This window comes from Microcebus murinus, chromosome 6 (assembly GCF_040939455.1).
Source record: "Microcebus murinus isolate Inina chromosome 6, M.murinus_Inina_mat1.0, whole genome shotgun sequence".
NCBI classification, from domain to species: Eukaryota; Metazoa; Chordata; class Mammalia; order Primates; family Cheirogaleidae; genus Microcebus; species Microcebus murinus.
Genome location: NC_134109.1, coordinates 28,731,878 through 28,740,783, shown reverse-complemented (window position 1 = coordinate 28,740,783; position 8,906 = coordinate 28,731,878).

Genomic DNA, 8,906 nt, shown 5'->3' with positions numbered 1-8,906 from the left:
TAATCCTAGCACTCTGGGAGGCCGAGGCGGGCGGATTGCTCAAGGTCAGGAGTTCAAAACCAGCCTGAGCGAGACCCTGTCTCTACCATAAAAATAGAAAGAAATTAATTGGCCAACTAATATATATAATATAAAAAAAAAATCAGCCGGGCATGGTGGCTCATGCCTGTAGTCCCAGCTACTCGGGAGGCTGAGGCAGGAGGATCGCTTGAGCCCAGGAGTTTGAGGTTGCTGTGAGCTAGGCTGACACCATGGCACTCACTCTAGCCTAGGCAAGAAAGCGAGACTCTGTCTCAAAAAAAAAAAAAAAAAAAAAGAAAGTTGCAAGACTAGAACAAAGAATCTCTTGTTTTCCTGAGGGATTTGAAAATAAGTTGCCAATGTGATACCCCATGTCACCCCTTGAATACTTTAGTCTTTAATTCTTATAAACAAGGACATCCTCCTACATAACCAAAATACAAACATCAAATAGGAAATTAACATTATACATTATTACCATGTAACCTAGAGAACCATTCAAGTTTTGTAAATTTTTCCAATAATACCCTCTAGAAAACACAAAGATCCAATTCAAATGACATGTTGCATTGTTATTCTCCTTCAATCTGGAATATTTCCTTAGACTTTCTTGTCATTCATGATCTTGAAACTTTTGTAGATTATAAAACAGTTACTTTGTGGAATGTCCTTTGATATGGGATGTTCCTGATGTTTCTCATGGTGAGATTCGGGTCATGTGTTTTGGGCAGAAAAACCACAAAAATGACACTAGGTTCTCAATCAGATGGGACCTAATCTAGATTTGGGTAATTACTGGTGATACTAACTTTGATCACTTGATTCAGGTGGTATCTGCCAGCTTTCTCCTCTATACAGTACCCCTTTTTTCTTTGTAATTAATAAGTATTTTCTGGGGATATTTTGAAATTCTGTGCATATTCTTATCTCATCAAACTTTGGCCCCCTAGACTCAATATCCATTGACGTTTCTTTGCTGAATTATTACTATGATGGTTGCCAAGTAGTGATTTTCTAACTCCATCATCCTTTCTCCATTTATTCCTTGACTTTTCACAATGAGAAAAAGTTTTCTCCTCTCCTCATTTATTTATTCATTTAATTATTAATATATATATGTGTGGACTCACTGATTTCTACTTAATGAGTTGTAGTCCATTACCATCATCATTCATTTTGATGTTCAAATAATTCCAGATTTGGCCAGTAGAAGCCCCTTCATATTGGATATTCCAGATTCATCATAGACCACCTCTACCCTAAGCCTAAAGCAGCCAGCTCCAGCCAGGCACAGTGGCTCACACCTGTAATCCTAGCTCTCTGGGAGGCCGAGGTGGGAGGATCGCTCAATGCCTGGTCCAGCTGGAAAAGTCCAGGGGACCTGGGCCCAGTGCCCTCAGCCATCCACAGGGAGCAGAGTTTGGCTCAAGTGCTTCCACTGGGCAGGACTCCCCACCTCTGCCTTCCTTTTGGGGTTAACTTTGCTCCTCTCTTGTTGTCTCCTTTGGGGAGAGACCAGTTAGACTTTGAGCCTTTCTGCAGCCCCGGCCTCACTGACACCCCTGCAGGGTCTCCCCCTCCTGCTGAGTTTGAGGGCAGCGCAGGCAAACGCAGGGGACCCAGCCCCCTCCGTCTCTGGGGTCAGCCACCTGCAGTGTGGGCCTGCTCTCCACCTGGGTGGGGTCCAGGGAAGGGCCTGCCCCAAGGGAGGGTTGGATGGAGACCAGCCTGAGCAAGAGCGAGACCCTGTCTCTTCTAAAAATAGAAAGAAATTAGCTGAACAACTAAAAATATATATAGAAAAAGTTAGCCAGGCATGGTGGCACATGCCTGTAGTTCCAGCTATTTGGAAGGCTGAGGCAGAAAGATTACTTAAGCCCAGAAGTTTGAGGTTGCTGTGAGGTAGGCTGACGCCACAGCACTCTAGCCCGGGCAACATAGGGAGACTCTCTCTCAAAATAAAAACAAACAAAAAAACCCCAGCCAGCTCTAAAACAACAAAAGCAACAACAAACCTGTTTCCTGTTAGTAGAAAATAGTATTTAGAGGCCGGGCATGGTGGCTCATGCCTGTAATCCTAGCATTCTGGGAGGTTAGAATCTGTCTCTACTAAAAACAGAAAGAAATTAGCCAAGCATGGTGGCGCACACCTGTAGTCCAGGTACCCAGGAGACTGAGACAGGAGGATGCCTGAGCCCAAGAGTTTGAGATTGCTGTGAGCTAGGCTGATGCCACTGCACTCTAGCCTGGGCAACAGAGCAAGACTCTGTCTCAAAAAAAAAAAAAAAAAGAAAGAAAAGAAAAGAAAAAAAAAGAAAGAAAGAAAAGAAAATAGTATTTAGGAACTAAGATCTGAACACTAGGTACACTTATTGCTATCGGAGTGTTGCTCTTGAGCCCCTCAGTGGCCACAGGTAGGGCACATGTGCATATATATATATATGCACACATTTACATCTGTGTGTCAATGATTTCACTTTTGTACCTTGATTCCAATCTAGTTTTCTATCTTTATTTATCACTCTCTTCTCTAACACTGAGAATCCCACCTTCCATTATGCTCAATATATTTCCTTTTTGGATCATGTTATGGGCTGAATTTTGTCATCCAAAAATTCAGGGAACTCAGCCAGGCATGGTGGTTCACACCTGTAATCCTAGCACTCTAGGAGGCTGAGGCGGGAGGATCACCTGAGGTTAGGATTTGAAGACCAGCCTAAGCAAGAGTGAGACCCAGTCTCTACTAAAAATAGAGAAAATTAGCCGGGCATGGTGGCGCATGCCTGTAGTCCCAGCTACTCGGGAGGCTGAGGCAGGAGCATTGCTCAAGCCCAGTGGTTTGAGGTTGCTGTGAGCTAGGCTGACGCCACTGCACTCTAGCCCGGGTGACGGAATGAGACTCTGTCTCAAAAAAGAAAAAAGAAAAAAAAAAAATTCAGGGAACTCCTAGTAGTCCCCAGTATCTCAGAATGTAGTATCTCAGACTGTATTTGGAGACAGGGCCTTTGAAAAGGTGATTAATTTAAAAGGAAGTGATTAGGCTGGGCACTAATCCAATTTGACTGGTATCCTTATAAGTGGAAATTTGGACACACAGAGAGACACCAGGGTTGCCTGCCCACAGAAGGCCATCTACAAGCCAGGGAGAGAGTCCACAGAAGAAATTAAACCCGCCAACACCTTGCTCCTGTACTTCTATCCTCCCAAACTGTGAGAAAATAAATTCCTCCTATCTAAAGCCACCCAGCTGTGGTGTTTTATTATGGCAGTCCTACCAAACTAATACAGATCTATCCAGACAAAAGCAACCTCACCTAAAACCAGCACCTGCAAATGTTTTGTGGTAATCCAGCCTACCTGAAGCAAGTTCTGAGAAGCACCTATTTCTGTCACACGTTCTATTTAAATTCAGTATTTTCTACCTATCAACTGGCTGTGCACAATCCCAGTGTGTTTGCAGAGACAGGTTTGGTCTTATAGTTCAGGGACCAGTGGATTTTGTCACAACCTATATTCTGTGCATGTTGCACTCTGATGGACCCTATTCATTCTGACAATCTCCCTGTTGGCTCAGCCTATCCGCAGCACATGCAATGCCTATTTCCTGAGCACCAGAAAGTGCAATCTCTGACAAAGAAACCAGCTCAGAGCTTAGCTGGTTCCTTAATAGGGCATTGCTCAAATTGCTACCCCCTTAGGAAATGTGCTTTAAATTGCACTACCATATTAACTTATTCAAAATTTCAGAGACCTGAAAAATGACCCTAAATCACAGACCCCAAATCCTTTATCTCCCCCATTTTTATTCCTCTTGGAATTTATGTCCTGACTTCACAAGTCTAAGAATGATTGCCCCGGCTGCCTGCACTGCACGATCTGCTGGGGCCTGGAAGCCCCAGCTGTGCTTTCTCTGCCTCTGACACCTCCCCTGGCAATAAACAGAACTCCATCAGGGCTTCCCTAATGACTCCTGCAGCAATGGGCAGCAGTGCAGCTCATTAATGGTGGCACCAGCACTATGAGGCTAGTGGGAATGAATGTTTATTTGGTTCCAGAAAATAAGCCAACCCTACCATTAGACACTGTCCACAGAAGTGCAGTGAGAAGAGGCCATTTATAGAAAGACAAGCTTATTTTACTGAAATCTCCACTGTAAGATGAGGTGGCGAAAGCTTCAGTTACAGAAACACACCATGGCTGCATGTCAGCCTTGTTTGAAGGAGCTGCCTCTTTAGGGGGGAAAATATTGAGGCGCGAAATCGTTCCAAATCTTACTGCCTCTCTGGTTGGTTTCCTCTGCATTTGAATTTCTGTTTACCACTGATAGGAGGATTGCCTTAGGGGACACAAGGAAGGGAATGGGGAAGACTTCAGCTCCACGTTAGCCCTAGGAAACTACAGAAGCATTTGAAGCCAACTGAATTCATGAATCAAGAATCCAGGGTATGCTATGTGCCTGGGGAGGCTTTTTAAAACTCCGAAGGGAATGTTGTTCCTGGCCCCGGGAAAGGGCACAGGGACTGGGATGAGCCTTTTTGTTGTGTTTTTTTTATTTTTTTGGGGGAGGGGGTCACATATGTATAAAATCAGGTAAACTAAGAAGGCTAAAGAACCTCTTCAGCCCCAAATTGTGCCTCCCCCACTCCATGGCCTGCCTCATCTCTCCGATGAGTCAACATTGATGGACTACTTGGTTTTGTAACACAGGGAACAGCCCGAAAAAGGGTAAAATGTTTTACAAGTTGTCTCTTTAAAACCACCCCCAACACTCTTTTTTGGAATTAAGCCCTGCATTCTTGCCAGTAATCAAAGGGCAGTAATCAGAGGGGCAGGGGAGTGTCCTTTGTTCTTTGTACCAAAGGCTCAATGGAATTGTCCAGGCAGAGGTCAGGAGATCATCCTCAGCAGAGATGCTAGAGTTAAACAGCAACAGCCTGAAGCTGAAAACTCCCTTTAAAAGGGAGTTTTGAAGGGAGCAATAGAATCTGTATTTCTGCCTATAGATAGGACAATGGTACTTTAAAACAAGGGTCTCCCATCCTCCTCATTTGCTAGCAAATTAATAAACTTCTCTTTCCTTCTCCTAAAACCATTTGTAGTCTATTATTTTTGTTTGTTTGTTTTATTGAGACAGAGTCTTGCTCTGTAGCCCAGGCTAGAATGCCATGGTGTCAGCCTAGCTCACAGCAACCTCAAACTCCTGGCCTTAAGCAATCCTTCTGCCTCAGCCTCCCAAGTAGCTGGGACTACAGGCATGCACCACCATGCCCGGCTAATTTTTTCTATATATTTTTAGTTGTCCAGCTAATTTATTTCTATTTTTAGTAGAGATGGTTTTCACTCTTGCTCAGGCTGATCTCAAACTCATAAATTCAAGCGATCCTCCCACCTCAGCCTTCCAGAGTGCTAGGATTACAGGAAGGAGTCACCGCGCCCCTGGCCCAGGAATTTTCTTAGTTAAAAAGAAAAATAAAGGCCGGGCGTGGTGGCTCATGCCTCTAATCCTAGCACTCTGGGAGGCCGAGGCAGGCAGATTGCTCAAGGTCAGGAGTTCAAAACCAGCTCTGAGCAAGAGCAAGACCCCGTCTCTACTATAAATAGAAAGAAATTAATTGGCCAACTAATATATATAGAAAAAATTAGCCAGGCATGGTGGTGCATGCCTGTAGTCCCAGCTACTTGGGAGGCTAAGGTAGCAGGATTACTTGAGCCCAGGTGTTTGAGGTTGCTGTGAGCTAGGCTGACGCCATAGCACTCACTGTAGCTTGGGCAACAAAGCGAGACTCTGTCTCAAAAAGAAAAAAAAGAAAGAAAAAAGAAAAATACAACTACATCTCCAGCACCTAGAACAGGCCTGGCACTTCAAGGGCTCAATAAATATTTATTGAATGAATTAACGAAGTATATAAACAACTACAATAAACACATGCTTATAAAAAAAAACATCCAAATATTAACAGTGGTTTCTTTGGAGGGATGAATTTATCACAGGTAATTGAGTATTTTTTTGCTTTGTGTTTTCTGTCTCTTAAGTTTTTTCGTCATCAAGCATGCATTATTAATTTTTAAATTGGTCAGGCCAAACTGACCAGGTAAGATTAATATTTTACAGGCTTAAGTCTTATCCTTGAGTTTGTGGGTTCCAACATTTTATCAATTATTTGGACCAGATCCTTGGGAACTGCTTCAGTCTACCCAGGTACATAGAATACCAATATGATATTTTAATTATTGGGATATGTAAATCCCTATTGTCTAGAATATTCCTGCCCATTACCCAGGGCTTCCACTTTTACAGAATCATGGTAGTGGAGTCAGTCATCAGCAGTCTGGTCAACATATAATCATACAAGGGGTGTGGAGAGTTTTGTGGGATATTTCATTCAAGTTAGGTAAGGGACTAGAGAATTATTCTGGATACAGATTTTCAGTGACCAAGACACTCACATCCCTTGGACACTAGTGAATAAACACTGAAAAATTCTGATAAAAAGGATTCTTTTCCTGGGCTCTGGGTGAACTGTTAACATACAATGGGCATGCTAATTTTTTTTTTTTTTTTTTTTGAGACAGAGTCTCACTTTGTTGCCCAGGCTAGAGGGAGTGCCGTGGCGTCAGCCTAGCTCACAGCAACCTCAAACTCCTGGGCTCAAGTGATCCTCCTGCCTCAGCCTCCCGAGTAGCTGGGACTACAGGCATGCGCCACCATGCCTGGCTAATTTTTTCTATATATATTAGTTGGCCAATTAATTTCTTTCTATTTTTAGTAGAGACGGGGTCTCCCTCTTGCTCAGGCTGGTTTCGAACTCCTGACCTCGAGGGATCCTCCCGCCTTGGCCTCCCAGAGAGCTAGGATTACAAGCGTGAGCCACCGCGCCTGGCTGGGCATGCTAATTTAAATGTTTCTCTTGAATCAATTATATTTTGGATTAATGTCTCCATGATGGGAGTTGACAGGCATCCTAGCCCCTTTGGCAAACCATGTACAAGTCACCTCTTAAATGGACAACTCCTGCAGGTGGTTGCTGTACATAATGTTGATTTGTTTATAGTAACATTTAAATTTTATATTTCAATAGGTAGTATATTCATAGTCAAAATTCAAACGGCATAGGCTTATAGTAAAAAGCTCCCTCCCATCCTTGCTCCCCTTGGTAGAAATAACAGACATCATCAGTTTCATACATATCATTCCCAGAAGATACAAACACACACACACACACACACACACACACACACTTTTCATCCTGTATGTACATTACAATACTTTATACAATGTTCTTCACCTTGCTTTTTTCACCAAGAATCCAACTTGGAAGTAATTTCTTTTTCAGTATATAAAGTGCCTCCTCATTTTTTGTTTTTAACACTTGTATAATATGCCACTGAATGAATGTCCCCTCTCCTTTTTTAATTAGTCTCCTACTAAAGGACATTAAGATTGTTTCCAAACTTTCACTATTATAAACAATGCTCCATGTTTATCCTACGGTTCCTAATCATTTTGTGTATAGGCAATATATTTCAGGATAAATTCCTAGCAGTGTAATTACTACTTCAAAGTTAGGTGCATTTAAAATTTTTCTTTTTTTTTCACCCGGAGCCATGCCCAAGAAGCCTTGAGCAAGTGGACTTCTCATTTTAAATTTTTGACAAATATTGATTATATTGTCAAATTGTCTCTCTTAGAAATTGTATGAGAGCTTCATTGAGTATTAACAACTTATTAGATAGACACAAACACTGTGCCTATCTGATTATGAAAATAGATATGGCAGAAGAGTTTTAAGCTACATTTTCCTCATGTTGAGTGAGGGTGAGCATCATTTCATGTTTATTTCCTTTTTATACATTATTTATAGCCATTGCTCATTTTTCTGTTGGGTTTATTTGCAGGAACATTTTATAAGAAAAATTAGCCCTTTCCTGTGATATGAGTTGCAAATATTTTATAGCAAACTGGCATATTTCTTTCATGTTCCATCAGTTTCTTTGCCTTGACAGCACAAACTCTGGAACTATACTGCTTGGATTTGAGTCCTGGCTCTGCCACTTTGACCTGTTGTGTGACCTGGCACTGCTGCAGCAAGTGTTACAGAGCAGGTGGTCTGGAGGACAAACTGAGCAGCACATAATTCAGAGAGTCAAAGTTTATTCGCTAGCAGGCTCAGAGGTGTCTCACCACCAAATTCTGGGCCCTGTCTACTCGATTTTTCCCACTTTTATTAAGTTGGGGTTGTCCAAGGGGTGGGGTCACAAGGTGGCTAAGGTAATAGGTTAGTATTATGCTGATGCACCAGGTAATAGATTAGTTGACAGGCCAGGTAATAGGTTAGTATTATGCAGATGTGGGGCTTCCATGAGGGGTAGGGGGTCTCAGGTGGCTGATGCACCAAGAAATAGATGGGGGTTTTCCTTATCAGCACAAGTTACTTAACCTGTCACTCATTAGTAAAGTGGTGATATTAACAGTACCTACCTCACAGGATTGTTGAAATTAAAAGAATGAATCATCCATGGAAAGGGCTTAGAAAATATTTGACACATGGCAAGGACTAGAAAAATACTGTTTGTTTTGGTTTTTTCTTTTGAGACAGAGTTTCACTTTCTTGCCCAGGCTAGAGTGAGTGCCATGGCATCAGCCTAGCTCACAGCAACCTCAAACTCCTGGGCTCAAGCAATCCTACTGCCTCAGCCTCCTGAGTAGCTGGGACTACAGGCATTCGCCACCATGCCCGGCTAATTTTTTCTATATATATTAGTAGGCCAATTAATTTCTTTCTATTTATAGTAGAGACAGGGTCTCGCTCTTGCTCAGGCTGGTTTCGAACTCCTGACCTTGAGCAATCCTCCAGCCTCGGCTTCCCAGAGTGCTAGGATTACAG